This window comes from Martes martes (genome assembly GCF_963455335.1).
Source record: "Martes martes genome assembly, chromosome: 13".
NCBI classification, from domain to species: domain Eukaryota; kingdom Metazoa; phylum Chordata; class Mammalia; order Carnivora; family Mustelidae; genus Martes; species Martes martes.
In genome coordinates, this window is record NC_137901.1 from 5717640 (window position 1) to 5734772 (window position 17133).

General features: G+C 38.5%; 1 protein-coding gene across 3 annotated transcripts in view; it reads left to right on the forward strand.

The window, feature by feature from the left end:
* The window catches only part of NETO1 (neuropilin and tolloid like 1), a gene marked incomplete at both ends in the record, with an annotated part of 106729 nt that overhangs the window by 79168 nt on the left and 10428 nt on the right, over window positions 1-17133 (forward strand). The gene's annotated exons all lie outside the window — the stretch shown is intronic.

Consider the following 17133-nt stretch of genomic DNA (forward strand, 5'->3'; position numbering starts at 1 on the left):
AAGTGACGCTCTGAATTTGGTGCTGAAAGGGAGCTGTTGCCATAACAGATACCCAAGATGTGGAGCAGGCTGGGATTAGGTAGGCGTCAAGGGTTGGTTAAATTTTGAGGAGCATGATAGAAAAAGCCGAAATTAGATGGACACAGTAAATCTGGACTCAGAGGGCTGCCAGGGACAGAAGTGGGAGGGGTATGTTGTTAGGAACTGGAGGCTGGGAAGTCTTTGTTTGGCAGTGGCGAGAAAGCTCAATGAAACCGTGTCCTGCAGGCATGCAGCAGGCCGCCTGCTGAGTGACTAACAGTGGCCACGCGGCAAAGCAAATTACCACGGAGAGAGCGTTGAAGGGATAGCCTGGTTTCTCTTGTTGCTTGTAGAAGCTTGTGAGGGGAGGGGGGCACATGGAGGGGAGAACCCTTAAGCAAAAAGCAATTAGGACCCAATGATTTTGAAAACTGTCAGCTTCTCTGGGTGGCGGAGGTGTTAAAAATCAGAATAAGCGCTGAATGCCGGCAGAGAGATGAGGTGGGACGCGTGACTGTAGAGCCTTTGCTAAACGACTGGAAACCGAAAAGCACAGTGTCAGTAACAGAAGGGCCCTTTCCAGAGGTGAAAGGTGTGCCTCATGGATCTTTCAGTCAAACCAGAGGGCATCCAGGCGGACAAAGGCCGTGACCCTCGGCCACGTCAACGGGAGACAAGGAGAGACGCAGGATTGTCTCAGAGAGAGTTTGGGTGAGTATTTCAGGGTAAAACACAGTGAGTTTCAAGCAAGGGCCATGGGGTTCTTAAGGAAATCACTCTAGCAGAAACACTTCCAGTTTGGACTGAGAGGAGTGGGGTACCGATGAGAAGATATCATCAGAACCCCTCAATTCTTGTGGCAAGAAGCTGCCGGCTGAAACTGCTGAACTGCCAACATGGGGCACCTTTCAAAGAAAGGAAGAATGGCTCCAAAAGCAGCACCAAGAGCCTGGAAGGTGAAGCCCAAACCATCAGAGGGCTTTTCCTAGGACTGGAAACATAGTCCAGTGAAATCCAGCATTTTCCCTGCTGAACTGCAAAACTATTACTATTTACTCCCCATTCTCCCCATTTCCAACCAGAATCTCTATGTCCATTATGCTGTGCCTCTCCCACCATTGTGTTTGGGGTGTTGGGGTAGGTGGCTTGTCTCTTTGGTTCCCTGGGTCCCTGGGTGGAGGGGAAAAGGACCCCAGGGGCTGCAGTACAAGGATGGCACCCAGAAGCCTTTTCTGCACCACATTTAGATGGTTTGGACATGAAGTTTGGGACTTTGAGTGGGTGCTGCATTGCGATGTCACTCCTGGGAACCTTCAAAAGGGGAGAATCTGTTTTGCATCCATGAGGGAAGAGAAGCACTGTGGGTCAGTGGGTGAGCTGTGATGGGCAGAATTTTGTGATGACCCCAATATTTCCACCTCCTGCTGTTCAGGCCTTGTATATACCCCCCACCCCCCTTGTGTGCAGGAAGAATCTGTATCATGGGATGTCATGTTCTGTTTTGTGACAAAAAGGATTTTGTGTAAGTAGTTACAGTCCCTAATTAGTTGATTCTGAATTAATCAAAGGGGGGGACTATCCTGGTGGGTTTGACTCTAAACAAAAAAAATACTGGTAATAGTCTTTAAGCTCTTTTAAAAGAAGTTGGAAAGGTCAGGGATGGAAGAAGTCAGAGTCATTCTAAGCTGTTTTTAATACTCCTGCTACCTTAAAGAAGCACGCTGACCAGTTGTAGAGAAGGCGAGGTGGCAGAGCAGGGTGGGTGGGCTTTGGGAGCTGAGAATGTCACCCAGTTGAGAGCCAGGAAGAAAGGAGGAGCCTCAGTCCTTATAGTCCTTATAGTCCCAGAGACTGAGCTCTAACAACAACTTGAATGAGCTTGAAACGGACCCTCATGCTGCAGGTGAGTCCCAATCCTGCTGCCTCCTTGATGTTGGCCTTGTGAAACCCTAAGAAGAGAACCTACTCAACCCAGACTTCTGACTTACATAACTGTGAGATGTAAGCGGGTGTTGCTTTAAACCAGTAAGGTTGTGGTACTTTGTTACTCGTCAATAGAAAACCAAACACCTTCCTATTGTAATGATGTACACTTTCGAGTGCAAGAGATAATCTAGATGTCCATCTACATATGTTACTTACATATATTAACTAATATATTATTATTTATTAACTGTTTATTGCCATTTCTAGAGGTTTGGTAGTTGAGATGTGACAAGGTAGAATGGTAGGAAATATGTAAAAATAATCACTCCAACATCAGCTTGACCCTAAAAGTTGAGTAACCACCACTATGTTATTAACTTAGTCATCGGGGTTTTCATTTTGATACTTGCTTGTATGCTTTCGTTTGTTCTTTTTTACTTCCACAAACACGTGAGCACCCAGGCGCAGAAATGAATGGATGGGTTGCTACCGCACTCACTCAAACTGAACTCCAGCCTGTGACTCACTTCAGAAAATGTGGATTTCTGTCTGGTACTCTGCACCACACTGTGACCACATATGTCCTCAGTTACTTTAGTAAGTTATCCACTGAGACACTGTATTCTAAAACACCCGGTTCTTTTCTTGTACGGGATTTTTCCTCTCTCTCCAGCCTTGGTTTAGATTGGTAGAATCTTTATGCTTCTCCCGCAGTGATCACTTATTATTTCATGGTTCAGTTTTATTATCGTTTCTTGTCTGGAGCCTACCTTGGTGTGCCATCTGCCTCTTGTGTACACAATTTATGTTCTGTCCTCGATAGTGCGCCTTCCCATTTTTGCAATATACAAGTATGCTTGTCATAGAACCTCAGTAAACTAACTTTGGTAGATCCTAAAGGGGGAAAAGTATATAGGTATTTGATTATGAATGTAAAATGCACCAAGTTCAGTGGCACTCTGAGATTATACACCAGAAAATATTGATGATGATCAAACTCATAACAATAATATTTAATGTCCTCTCCAGAAAAAGCAAGGCCAAACACATTTACAAGATTAGCGTAAATGGTAAGACTGAAAAGCATTGTATTTACATGTATTTCATGAAAGGAGAAAAAGTGGTATTTATTACAGGAAGCCATGTTACCAGTTATAACACAGACCAAAATGTAAAGTGATGTGTTTACTGATAGAGATCTCCATGCCTCACTGTTATGGCTTGGTGTGTTTTAAAAAGTTTAAGACTACTTCATTGATACAGGAAATATTTACTTATATCTCTCCTACAGCTGCATCCGTACCGGATGGCATAGATTGAAAGATCAGTAATACACAAAATAGGCTGGGAAAATTGCTGCATATATGTCTGATTTGGGCCTGTCTTCTAAAACAGACATAAAACACTTTACAGACAAGGGGACACATCAGATATATAAATACATAAAATTTAAGATATGTATTATTATAAAAACATAATTAAAATTCAAAAAGGAAAAGCTGAATTGAGCAATTGGCAACAGAAACTGCAGGCAGTGGGTAAATATTCTTAACTGATAAGGAATAAAGATTGCATAAGATGATTAGAGAAAGTTATATAAGCATAACAAAAGAAAATGGGGCAGATAAAGTGAAAATTTAATATTCAGAGAAGCATAAATGGCTTGTTGGTACAGGAAACACACACCTATCCATATTAGTGACAAAGAGATGTAAATTCCAATATGAAAAAGACCTCATTTTCATCTATCAAATTGCTTTACAAAAATAGCGACAATAAAATACCCAGTTTTGGAGATGGTGTAGTAAAATGAGAATAGATGTCTGCTGGTACGAAAGGGGAAGTTTTCCGAAGGTAACTTAGCAATATCTATCTAAATTCTAAAACAAGTTTAAAAAATTTTAAAAAGTGTATTGGGTGGCTCAGTTGGTTAAGCATCCGACTCTTGGTTTCCACTCAGGTCATGACCTCACGGTCCTGGGTTAGAGCCCCACAACAGGCTCCCTGCTCAGCACAGGGTCTGCTTGAGATTCTTTCCTCTCCTTCCTCCCCCTCCCACTCCGCTGCTCCCCTTACTTGCATGTTGTCTCCCCCCCCCAAATAAATAAATAAAATCTTTTAAAAAATCATAAAAAACAAAAAGATTAAAAAATAAAATTAAGGTCTCTCCTGTCGATTTAAAAAATTAACCTAAGAGTACATATATTAGTGATAAATATATTTAGAATCATTTAAAAAAATGAAACTCACTTAAGTTAATGGTTAGATAGTTCTTGGAATATCCATATACTCTTTTCACTCTTATGATTTGTGTACTTCTATCAACATGTGTGATAAATGTTTAATATAAAGTATCTACTATATATGCAATGCGTGTGTGTAGAAGGTCATGCAATTAAGGTAGTAATGGCAATTATTTTTAGGTGATGATGTTTTTTGATTCTCAATGTTTTGTGATTTTTCTGCAATGAACAGTTTTTGTTTTCATAAATATTTTTTAAAGCAATAAATAAAACATTTGACATAAATGACTTTCTGAAGGGATGTATTAAATCTGAGAAGAGTATGTATTCCACATCTCTCTCTCTCTCACACACACACACACACACACACACACACACACATTTTAGGTAGGCTCCATGCCCAATGTGGAGCCCGATGTGGGGTTTGAACTCATGACCCCAAGATCAAGACCTGAGCTGAGATCAAGAGTTGGACATTTAACCAACTGAGTCACCCAGGTGCCCCATATATACATTATTTTCTATATTGAGAAAATCAAGACACATCTACAATGTCAGGAAATGATAACTGATCAGGAGTTTTTTGGGAGGTTGTAATAATGCCAACACATGAGGACAGGTCACTATCTAATGACCTGCTCTTTTAGACTAGATAATTACCATGGTCTATACTAAAACTTCTCAACTTTTTACCTCCAAGACCTTCTTGCCTGGTGGCTTGTGTATGGCATGACAGATGCTGATGGGTAAGCCTACATTTTTGTAATGTTCTTAGAACACTAGAAGTCATGTAGTCTTTCCTCTGCTGGATGACATGAGTAAATCTTTGAGTTTGTGCTAATATTTGAAACGTTGTATGTAATTAGAAAATGTTGCTTTTTGGGCGCCTGGCTGGCTTGGTGGGTTAAGCCTCTGCCTTCGGCTCAGGTCATGATCTCAGGGTCTTGGGATCAAGTCCCACATCGGGCTCTATGCTCAGCAGGGAGCCTGCTTCCCCCTCTCTCTCTGCCTGCCTCTCTGCCTACTTGTGATCTCTCTCTCTCTGTCAAATAAATAAATAAAATCTCTTAAAAAAAAAAAAAGGAAGAAAGAAAATGTTACTTTTGATCCATTTCACAAATCGTGACTCAAGAGTTGCTGAGTGTCCTGGTTGAAAACCATTGCCCTCCCACGTCAGAGATCTCATTCTTCACTTTTCCCATTTCTGACCTTCCCGACCCTGACCCTGTTGTGATGTTGTTTGGCCATACCTACATTAACAGTTGTGTTCTGATTACCCTCAGAAATAAGCTACTAGGTTTTAAATATATGTTTTTAAATATATGTGTTCAGAACAGAGCAAATGGTGGTTACCTATCCTGTCAATTAATGGGATAATAACATAGTGAAATTTTCATAGTCAATAGTTTCTTACTTGCAAATTTAATGAGGACTTTGAGCAAGGAATTATAATATAAAATTGTATAGTCTGCTAGGGACCCAACCTTCCTTTTAAAGCATGTGGTTGAGTCCAACTGTAGCATAAAGAAAACAACTATCAGAAATATTTTAATATTTGAAGTTAATTATTGGTGGACATTTATTATTGACTTGGTCATTTAATTCAAATTATGTTTTTAAATAGTATGTATGTAGATACACAGGTCAGTGGAATAATTAACATTTTAAAATCAATTTCCTCGGGTGACTTTTTAGACTAAAATATTTAAATCATGTTGGTTTCTATGTGTATTTGTTGAATTACTTAGAAAATTTTGCAAAAGTTTCATTGAACTTTTTAGGTCAACATTGTCTTTAGTTAAGTTGTCAGTCTGCCAGGGAGCCTGTGGACAAGAATAAAGGCAGTAAATTCCTTGTAATTTTTGGTAGGCTCCTTGGGGATAACATATATTGATTTCTTTGATTCTGACTTTACAGCTGGTGTAGTTTATGTCTACCACGGGAAGTAAACTGTGTATAGTCATTGTATGCAGACAGAAAACTATTGTTCTGTGTTGTTAGCCTTTGAACTAGGAGAATCACAAACTCGAGGTTATGATGGTCCGTGTTTTCTCCACTCTAATCTTTATTTACCTCAGTTCCCATTTTTGGGACTTGGCATGTTTGACAATGAAACCAAATATAGTAACTTTAACAGAACAGCATGTCTCTACAAGTGTTGCAGACATGGGTACAACAGTCATGAAAATAAAGCCTGAGACACATGTCCAAGTACAATAATCATCAGAGTACAGACCCCAAAGAACCATAATATCCTCCTTATGGTCATGCAGTCCTGTCTGATTACAGATGATGAATAAATCATCATGTCGCTGACCCAAGGCAGATGTAACATAGTATAAAAATGTACACTCATTCTTGGAATCAAATAGAATGGATAAGATCATGATGTGTCTCATGTCCTATGTGAGGAAAGAAATGGCCTCTGTGGGATATAATTTTCTCATGAAGATGCTTTTCTTTTCTTAATATAATGTCTTTTTGGAGCCGTAGCAATATGCGATTCTAGCAGAAAGATTGGGGGAATCTAATAAATGTGAGTGGGATTAGACTGAAATTGTGAATAGATTTTCTTGCATTTAAAAGAGATTAAAATGTATCTTAATAATACTGGATATTTTGACAGATAACTAAGTCACATTGGAACATAGAGTTTTGGAGGCAGATACTGATCTTTCAAAAAAAATATTTGAAGATGATAAAGGAGACGAAGAGAAGAGGCACAAATCTATTTCTGGCCTGAAATCTGGTCAGCATTTTTCAAAAAAAAAAAAAAGGTCATTTTCTCTAATTGCATAGTCTCAGGGCTCTTTTAAGTTTAAAATATGGTGGAGGGGGAGTTTTTCCATTTATTTTAGGGAAAAAGAAAACATTTGTTTTGGGGACAATTCTAATGGCCAAATATATATATTTTTTACATTTTATTTTTCTGTAATTAGAATATCATGATTAAAAATGATACTTAGCAGCAAGCTATACACTTTTGAATCCAGTTTTTGAAGTTTTTGAATTCTTACTCAGATGCTTACTCATAATTGTTATCTCTGATGTTTTAGATTTTTCTTCCCTTTAGTTCATTAAGAAAAGTTTACCTCTTTCTTTTTTTTTAAAGATTTTATTTATTTATTTGACAGACGGAGATCACAGGTAGGCAGAGAGGCAGGCAGAGAGAGAGAGGGGAAAGCAGGCTCCCCGCTGAGCAAGGAGCCCGATGTGGAACTCGATCCCAGGACCCTGAGATCATGACCTGAGCCGAAGGCAGAGGTTTTAACCCACTAAGCCACACAGGCACCCCAAGTTTACCTCTTATTTAGAAATTAAAATGATCATCAGAATTTAATGGGAAGTTTGCCCTCCATATCCATCTTACTATTGAAAAATTTTTGCTCTGATGCCTGTCAGTCAATCGGTATTTAGTAAGCATCTCCAAAAGGCACGTGTTATTCAAAGCCCAAGTGATAAAGCAGCGAATAAGACAACTCCCTTGCTTTACCTTTTTGTAAGAGGAGGGAAAAGATGTACGGGTACATTAAACTAAGAAGATAAACTCCAGTCCTAATAAGTACTGTGGGAAAACAACAACATTGGGTAACATGTGGACAAGGGTGTGAATCTGGGGGTCCCGTGGTTGTGGTGGGTGATGTTGGAGTTCAAAAGGCAGCTGGGTCAAGATTTTGGAAGAGCAAAAGTGGTCCTGAGAAGTTTGGGATTTAATCTAACTTTTTAAGTAAGGTTTTAGAGTGTTTGAAAGTGGGGTGAACCATGGTCTGATTTATAGTTTTAAATGACCAGGTTTCCTCTGGCGGCTGTGTCCATGGATCTGCTATAGGAGAGAAGTTGGTGACAAGTGCCCATGAGCCACTTGTACCAGTGGAGACGACGGCAAGAACTTGGTAGATGGATTGATGATAGAGAGCTAGACAGATAGACAGATAGGGCAGACACAACTAAAGGCCTTTTGGATGTAGGTGTTGAGGGAGAAAGGGCCCAAGAATGACCTCAACCTTCAGTGTTAAGGGCCAAGAGGATGGGGGATAGTCCTGCCCCTTATTAACGTCAGGAAGGTGTGAGGGGAAGAATGGGTTGGGGAAAGGGTAGTTAAATAGGATTAAGGTTACAGCAGTTTCTGCAAGCCTATCCACACATGTTCCATTTGAGATGGTACTTAGAATCCCCAGTGGAGATGTTATGTAGGAGTTCGATGGTTTCGTATAAAGCTGGACCTCAGCTGCGAGACAGAGCCAGAAGGGTGAGCCCAGGAGAAAAGAGAGTGTCAGAGACTTTGAGTCTGCTGGGATCCCCTAGGGGAAGGCTGTGGATAGAGAAGAGAAGGGACCTCGGATGATGGCCCTGGAGACTTGACTACAGGGTTCTGAGAGGCAGAGGGAAAAATCCTCTCTGTCATCTAAATCAATTAAAATTATTGAATAAAAGTAATTGAATTTCCAACTATGCTAGATCTCACTCCTTAGTATGAATTCATTACTTAAATATATAATGTGGCTATGTATCCCATTTACATATTTATGATAAATTTAAGCTTTAATTCCATCTCCCAGGCAAAGGAACTGATAGGCTCTAGAGCATCTTGAGTGTCAGAAAGTTTTCATAAAGCAGTGTCTTCAAGGTTGATAAAAGTTGAATTAAAAAATGGAAGCAAGGACATGTCAGTGTACTCCAGGCTGCGGCCTCACTCTCCTGCAGCTCCGCACATTTCTGTGACCATTTCCACTCCAGCTTCACATGGGAGAACCCACGAGGGATAACGACGAGCAGAAGTAGAAGACCCAGTGATGTGGGTGTGTGAGTGTGTGTGAGCATGTGCACGTGTGTGGCTGCACCCACACAGGCCAGAACAGAGTGGGTGGGCTTTTGACACACTTCACATCAAAGAAGTTCAAAGCACCTGGGGCAGGCGAGAATCGGGAGTTTGTACATGGAGAGAACAAGACTCGGGTCAGGAGGTGTGAAGGGAGCGTCTGAGCTGTCATTTACACGGTAGAACCAGGAAGAGGAAAATGGGATCATCACTTCTATTTCTTGGTGGAGTATCATGTCTTTTGACTTTGAACGAACCTACTAATGATAGTTTTATTAACCATAAGACACACGTATTTGAAGTACCCGTGTTTCAGAAAGAAATCTGCCAGTTTCTAATTTCCGTTTTAATATTCCCTAAGGGTAGCATTTAGTGAATTACCGAATTTCAAAAGAATGCAACTGGGTGAAAACACTAATTTGAAAAGAGATGTGCACCCTTATGTTTACTGCAGCATTATTTACAGTCGTTAAAGTATGGAACCAGCCCAAGGGTCCCTCAGTAGATGAATGGATAAAGAAGATGTGGTGTGTACACGGTGGAATGTTACTCAGCCATTAAAAGAATGAAATCTTGCCATTTGCAACCACATGGATGGATCTGGAAAGTATTATGCTAAGGGAAGTAAGTCAGAGAAAGACACATACCATATGATTTCACTCATCTGCGGAATATAAGAGACAAAAGAAAGAAAGAAAGAGACAAACCAGAAAACAGACTCCTAACTACAGAAAACAAATGGGTGGTTGCCAGAGAGGAGGTGAGAAGGGCGATGGGAGAAACAGGTGAAGGGATTAAGAGAACACTTACCATGATGACCGCCATGATGACCGCCGAGTCATATATAGAGTCGCTGAATCACTATATTGTACAAATGAAACTGAAATTCTACTGTATGTTAATGATACTGGAATTTAAAAACAACTGAAAAAGAGAAAAAAAATAATAAAAATAAAAAGAAAGCCGTTGTGAAGAAATGACCCCAGTAGTGAGAAGGAGCGTTAGTAACTTCAGCATTAAACACTTACTAGAAATTTTAAAATTTTAAGTACAGAAGTGGAACAATATTTATAAACATGTGGCACAATACTGAAAAATGATGAAACATTCAAGACTAGACCTTTAACATTAGAGTAAATGCATTTTATGACTCTTTATTAAAATTTTAAATAAAACTTCCTTTATGTTGAGTGTTGTGACTGCCCTTCTTTCTCTTGTCCTCCCTCACCTAATTCAGATATGCCCAAAATTATTTTGGTTGTATTCTACGGAAGTTTTTATTTCTTAAAAATCAGCAACATACAGGTATGTGTTGTTTGTCTCAGACGCCTGTAGGATTTAAACATTGGCTAGAGTGAAGTGCTATTTCAGGAAATATGGTGCATGCTTGCCACCTTGTGGTGAGAGTGGGAACAAGCGAGCCGTTCAAAACAACCCCAAAGAAAGCAAGGAATTCAGTGAAAACTGAGTTCACTAATTATCTTTAAATATAGTAAGGTATAAATGTTATGTGAAGACTATTATTTTACTGGTTAAGTTATAAAAGAGAAGATAGATTTTTGAAAATATTATTTGGTACTATTTTCATGAAAAGTTAAAAGGTGTCTCCGAATTACAAAAAATAAATGTGTGTGTATGTACAGATACACAAGTGTAGGTATACGTATTTTTATGTGTATATGTTCATATGGAACACTTCTCAATAAAAGCTAAATATAATTTGTGAATATCCTAGAAATAGTCATTGCCCACATTTTTGCTTAATATTTTCAGTAAAATCTTCCATGTGTATATTTGTACGTGAGGCTTTATAATTTAAAACTATCTGTTTCTTAATGTCTCATCCAACTTTATACCTTAGTAATTTCCCATGCTGTTCTCTATTCCCTCAAGAAATAAGAATTCTGTCACGATAATTTTTGAACACCAGGGTAAGACTGCTCAAGAGTTTGCCTTGGCTTTTGTTTTTGTTCTTGTTTGTCTATCAAGCGGGAAACTAATAAAACTGGAGCATCTGGATTAAACAAAGTTAGATGGGCTTCATGGTACCCACTTCTGTGAACAAGGGAGGGTTTACCAAAAGCTGATAATGGAAGGGCACCATGCTTCTCAGTCTTACTGATCCACAGTACGTTTCTTCCTTGCTAGAGCAAAATGTTGCATTAAATTTCATGTTTCCGAAGAACTTATCATGAAATATTTGGATAAATGTTCACTTAAGGTATTTTAAATTAAAATTTTAAAATTGGACTTAAAGTATTCATCGATGCTTTCAAAATCTGCATCTGTATGTTGTGTTTCTCTGTTCCTAAAACTTTGTTATTACAGTTGTAGAACAATGTTGTCACTTTTTTCCAACCTCAATTTATGGGATCACTAAAAACCAGAAAAAAACACTCAGGGAGCCAGAAAAAACACTCAGATTGGAGCCAAAACACCCAGATCTATTATACACACTTGCTGGTCTTGGCTTTCCAGGATGGTACTTGAATCTGTCTTTCCAATTTGGTGCGAGAAAAAGCACGTATCTTGATTGTCTTATTATCCTGTGAATCAGAAGTATCATAACTATCTTCTACATCTAAACCTTCCTCCTTTAGTGTAGTTTAAGCATGTGGTAAGATCAGCATTTGCCATTGTATTTAACATGCATAAAATCTATTTTCTCTTTCTTTTTTAGAATTGAACTTAAGTATATAAAGTATAAAATACTAGGCATGAGTAGAGCAAAGAAATTACTCCCCAAGATGTTAAAATAACTCAGCAAGTCTCAGTTTCAGGAAAGTCCTGAACATATCTAGAAAGGTGTGTAGTTGACTATAAAAATGGAGACTGGTTACAGACTTACCTTTTTTTTTTTTTTCCTTTTTATATGAAAATACTACAACAACATAGATTCAAAGAGTTGGAGCTTCCAAGTTTCTGGTGTACTAGTGACTTTGTTTTCACATTTAAATATATTGCTAAATTCATATAATTACTTTCAAGAGAGAAAAGGGATAAACGCATTAATTTCTGCGAGTCTTGTAAAGTTAATTATTGATATTACCGGTCATTGTTCCTTCATGTTATATTAGAAATAATTTGAAACCATTTTGTGACTCCTAGAAGGGAGTTGTCTGCTTTGCATGTGGGATTGGATTTTTGTGAAATGAACGATGGGTGTTGTAGGAAGTAACAGTTTGGAGAAAGATATGCTAGGGACACACTAAAATTAATATTCCCCAGACATTTTTGAGAAAAATATGTTTCACGATACATTCCTGGCTGTGAACGGGGCTGTCCCAGAGCTGGTGTGCACCGCTGTGGGGGAGTGCCCGGTGAGGCATAGCGGTCAGCGTCCCACTGCCCCCAAGGGTTGGTTCCCGTGAGCTGATCGCTAGATATTTCAAATATCACCTTGAGATATAATAGCTTATACACCTATGTGCTGAAACCATTTAAATATTTCTCTTACAGTGTTGTACTCGCTACAGAACAGCTATGCCTTTTATTACACAAAAGAGTAAACACATGTGTGTATAACTCATCTTTTTAGACACCGTTTATTGCACGAAGGTATGAAATCATTCGTTTAGGTCTGCATGGTCATCCAGTGTTGGTGAGAGATCTGTGAATGACCATGTTCTCATAAAGGTATTTTTTTTACTTGACGGGCAATTACTTTTAGAATGACCGTTATTTAATATTACATCGCTCTACTTTCATTTTCTGTATCTCCTTAATATTATAGGTTGTATTTATTTATTTATTTAATTTTGGGTAATTATCATCATAATTCAAAACCAGCTACCATGTGTCTATCCTATATTGGCTACAGTTTTTCAAGATAGATCACCTTTCATTCTCACAACTGTATGTGGTAGTCAAGATTAGCCTCCCTTATATGGGTGTAACCGAAATTGGGGGATTTCAAGGAGCACTGGCTCAAGTTTGCACAACCTGGGAGGGATGGATCTGGGTTTCAGTCTCAAGCAGTTTGGATCCACAGCCCCCGTGTAAGGCTTGCATTCTGGGACAGCCTATGATTACAGCATCCACAGTTCTCAGCATTAGGAAATCACTTAGGTAAGTATGATCCTTATTCCCATTTTACAGATGTGATAACTTAGTAAGTGTTCATGGAAGGAGCCATCTATCCTTTGGGATTACCACTCCTTGAAGCTGAGACCCAGCTCTGCCCACAATAGAGTCATCAGGACTCTGCTGTCCTGGATTGAAGTGTCTGGAGAAACACAGGCTAAGCTTCGTTCTAATGTGCAGTCCCTTATATAGCCAAATAATAATAATAATAATAATAATAACAACGCTTTGCACAGAAGGATATATTTTGGTGCAGGAGGGAGGAGGGAACGGTGAGGTAAGACCCATTTTGTGGGGTTAGAATATCCAATTTCTATGTTACCTGCAGGATTTGTATCAAGAACAATGCTGCAGTTGTGCACATGACGTTCTTTTGATTGACTAGAGTAGCTCACTACATTCAGTTTCTGTCCTTCTCTTAAAAAAGAAATACCTAGCATTGTATCTAAATAATAAAATGGGGATGTTCAGTAAGTCCTTCCATGAAGCAGGGTTGCAGAGCATACTCATTTTTCAATACACTTTAAAATAGTTCAGAGATGGGGCACCTGGGTGGCTCAGCCAGTTAAACATTTGACTCCTGATTTCGGCTCAGGTCATAATCTCAAGGTTGTGAGATCAAGTCCTGCATCAGGCTCTGCACTCAGTGGGGAGTGTGTTTAAGTTTCTCTCGATTCTCTCTCTCTCTTTCCCTCTATCTCCCTCCCTCCCTCTCTTGAAAAAAAAAAAAAAAGACAAAAGCCATGAGAATATTTCTTCTATATAGTTAGTTTTTTAAAAGCCAATATGAAGCTACATGTGTGGTATTTTTTAAGATTTTATTTATTTATTTGACAGATAGAGATCCCAAGTAGGCAGAGAGGCAGTCAGAGAGAGAGGGGGAAGCAGGCTCCCTGCTGAGCAGAGAGCCCGATGCAGGGCTCGATCCCAGGACCCTGGGATCATGACCTGAGCTGAAGGCAGAGGCTTCAACCCACTGAGCCACCCAGGCACCCCTACATTTGCTATCCTGATAGCAACAGAAAACCTCCTTCCAGAAATAAGTAGATTCTTGATGTTGGGAACCATGCACGTGAGGTACTCTGAACGGAGTACTGCTTCCTCGATGGCCACGTTATTGTGAGTAAATCTCACCCTTCCGTTTGTTACAGATAGTTTTAGGAAATAAGGTGGCTGGTTTTTAAGAGGCAAGAGCTTATGACAATGCATATTGAATTTCTAAGTAGAGCAAGTCCTTCACAAACCGGTAGAATGTGTCTCTCTCTGCCATAATAAGAGCCAAGGAAATGATCTGAGGTGTAGTGTCTGAGAATATCACAAATTGGATTATACCTGAAGGTTAGCTCTCCACTAATAAACACACCTGTTAGAGTCTTCTGCTTTCTGGGACACTCAGGTAGGCACCCTGGCCAGAGTTAATCTGTTTTTTCTTTCTTCCTTTCCTTCTTCCTTTCCTTCTTTCTTTCCTTCTTTCTTCCTTCCTTTCTTCCTTCCTTCCTTTCTTCCTTCCTTCCTTCCTTCCTTCCTTCCTTCCTTCCTTCCTTTCTTTCTTTTTAGGATTTTATTTATTTGAGACAGAGAGACAGAGCAGGGGGAGGAGCAGAGGGAGAGGGACAAGCAGTCTCCATGCAGAGCGTGGAGCCTGACACGGGACTCGATCCCAAGACCCTGAGATCATGACCTGAGCCCAAATCAAAAGTCAGATGCTTAGCCAACTGAACCACCCAGGCACCTCCAGAATTAACCTTCTGCTCAGGAACAGTCATCAATTAAAAGTATCTGTTGGATATTTACTATAAGCCTAGAAATGTTAAACCATATGAGAGATGAAAAATGAACATTTTTAAGAGGTGGGCCCTTAGTCTCAAAGAACATGTGGGGAAAGATGATAAGCATATGCTACATGCTAAGCTTTTTAGAAAATTTTAAGTATAATAGGATTTAAGGAAAAGATAATTTTCTTGGTAGCTTGGAATACTATTTCAAAACTGCACAGAGAATACAGTGCTGATACGATTTGGATAGCAGAGTGGAGAATGGATATTGCAGGACAGAGAGAGGGGAGGAACATATTTGGCCTCTGAGTCACAGATATCCGGAATGTGCTGATGGTCACGGGAAATAATGTCAGTGTGCAGAAGGTGTCCAGACATCCTCGAAAGCACAATAAGAACGTAGCTTGCTTTGCGAGGCAGGAAGGTGCCATTTTGTCTTTTCAGCGGGAGGTAGAAATAAGATCTTTAATGAACAATTGCCTATGTGCATTTACATGAGAGAAATAGTCAGACATACAAGAACATTCAGAATCCAATATAAGTTGTTATACATTTGTTTCTTACCCACTGCAAGATTTGAGTCTTTATTTGTGTTTGTCATTTTCATAGCAATTCTGTGAATTCTGGCAAAAGTAAGAAGAAGATGGAATGGTACCAAGAATAATAATAATTGGGAAGAACGAGATGATTAACTGGCACATTTCCCTAATCACTTGATGTAAAGAAGTGCGTCAGGAATGTGATTTCTTGACAGTCCTGATTACCTGTCACGTTACCAGTCAAACCACCAATATTAAACCATAGCTGATACTGGCACATTGCTTTATAAGAGACGTTCACAATTTAACAAACCAGCAGAACTAGAAGCAAAATCCCATTTGGAGAATTCACAATTCAAGTTTCAGCACTCTTACCAATATTCTCTTGTATTGCATTCAATTACAGAATCCAATGTCATTTTTACTGACATACTTAAAATTTTAAAAACTAACCCATTCTGCTTAATAGTAATTGTAGCAATTTTTCCAACTTATTCTGGAAGGGCAATAAAATTTATGCCCTCTTAAAGGTATTTTTTTTTTAACTTGATGGATAACTGTACTTTCAGAACCATCCCAATCTATTAGGGCATACTTATTATTATTATTTATTTATTTATTTTTACTAAGGCATTTTGCAGCTACTCCATTTACAGAAAACTCCTTCTTGTTCTATGTACACATTTTGACAACATTCATTATCTGCTTAACAGACCGTATCAGTTCTGCAAAAGCCATTATGGTTGAATACAGAAATTTAAATTTCATTCCTTACTAAAGAGCAGATTTTTGCAATCATATCTCAGATCATTAAATTTTACATTATAAAAGACTTATATGATGCTTAACAAGTCACCAGCCCATGTTTAGCATGATACTTTCTTTTCAAAATGACTACTGTATATTTTCTACTCTACAATATGTTTGTTTGTTTTTTGTTTGTTTTCTTCAAAATGACCACCGCATATTTTTAAATCTTTAGCCAGGGACCTAAAGTCAAACCAAGCCAAAGGAAGAAGGAACTGTCCTTCTGGGAAGGGCGAGGGAAGAGTGTGGAGGCAGGGTTTTGGAGATCCAGAAGGAGTCACTTTGCTTGAGTTAGCTCTATCTTTGCCGTATTTTTTTTATATTCAAGATTTGAGTGTTTTTATTTTTATTTATTTTTTTTTTGTTATTACTATTGTTAGGATTTCTCTAGGCGTGTTAAAATACACTAAGTTGCTGTATGCAAATTATTTGCCTGATGTTTTTGGTTAGTATAACAAATACATTTAAGGAAGGTAACTTTCTAAAATACCCATGATATATATAGTCTTAAAGGTGAAAAAGATATTACCACATGACTGGCATTTAAGTAGTACTGATCATTAATAAATCTTTACTCATCGATTAGCCACTGTAAATGATGTGTTTTATATCAAATACGTTTTTCTAGAATCTATCCTTAAAAGGGTTATTATTGAAAAAAAAATTGAATTATTGAAAAAAATTATTGAATTTTGAAAAAAATTGAAAAAAAAAAGTAATACTAAAGTCACATTTTATAAGATAGGTGGGATCACTGTGAAGGTAAAAACAAAAGTTAGCTATAAAGCATGATCTATAAACTACCATCCCTAATTCACTGTTGTTCCAGAGACTGATTATTGTAAACATCCTATTACTTTGATAAATAAATATATTTCCTAATATTGAATTCATATCTAATGTTATACTTTGCTGTGTTA